Source organism: Grammomys surdaster, unplaced genomic scaffold (assembly GCF_004785775.1).
Source record: "Grammomys surdaster isolate TR1022 unplaced genomic scaffold, NIH_TR_1.0 257, whole genome shotgun sequence".
Classification (NCBI taxonomy): Eukaryota; Metazoa; Chordata; class Mammalia; order Rodentia; family Muridae; genus Grammomys; species Grammomys surdaster.
Genome location: NW_021604698.1, coordinates 3,648,453 through 3,649,070, shown reverse-complemented (window position 1 = coordinate 3,649,070; position 618 = coordinate 3,648,453).

Genomic DNA, 618 nt, shown 5'->3' with positions numbered 1-618 from the left:
GGTCAGTATTCATTCCTACATTGCTACCTCACTAGCACACAAACAAACTTTAAAAAAATCTAATAATCTTTATTTTTAAGGATTAATTAGTGTCTAGTCAGCCTCATCTCTTGACCTGTGAAGGCCCATATTTACCTTCATTCATTTCTTTCCTTTTAATTAACTTACAAAGATTGGAAACAGAGTAGCGTCACTTTTGCCCTCCTTTTCCTTCCTGCAGCCTCTCCCACATTAGAAACCTTCCTCTGTTGCCTTTTATTCTCAAATTGATAGCCTCTGCTTTTAGATTATTACTGTTGCACAGTCACATACACACACATACATGACAATATGTATTAGCATTTTCTAGACTCCATCCAACAGTTACCTAGAAACAGCCAGATACGAACCTGGCTTACATAGAAGGACTATTCAGTCTCTCTGTCTGTTTTTCTTTCTGTTTCTTTTCTCTGCCTTTGTTTCTGCCTCCTCCCTCCCTCCCTCTCCTTTCCTTGTCCTCCTCGTCCTCCTCGTCCTCCTACTCTTCCTCCTCTTCCTCCTCCTCCTCCTCCTTCTCCTCCTCCTTCTCCTTCTCCTCCTCCTCCTCCTCTTCCTCCTCTTCCTCCTCTTCCTTCTCCT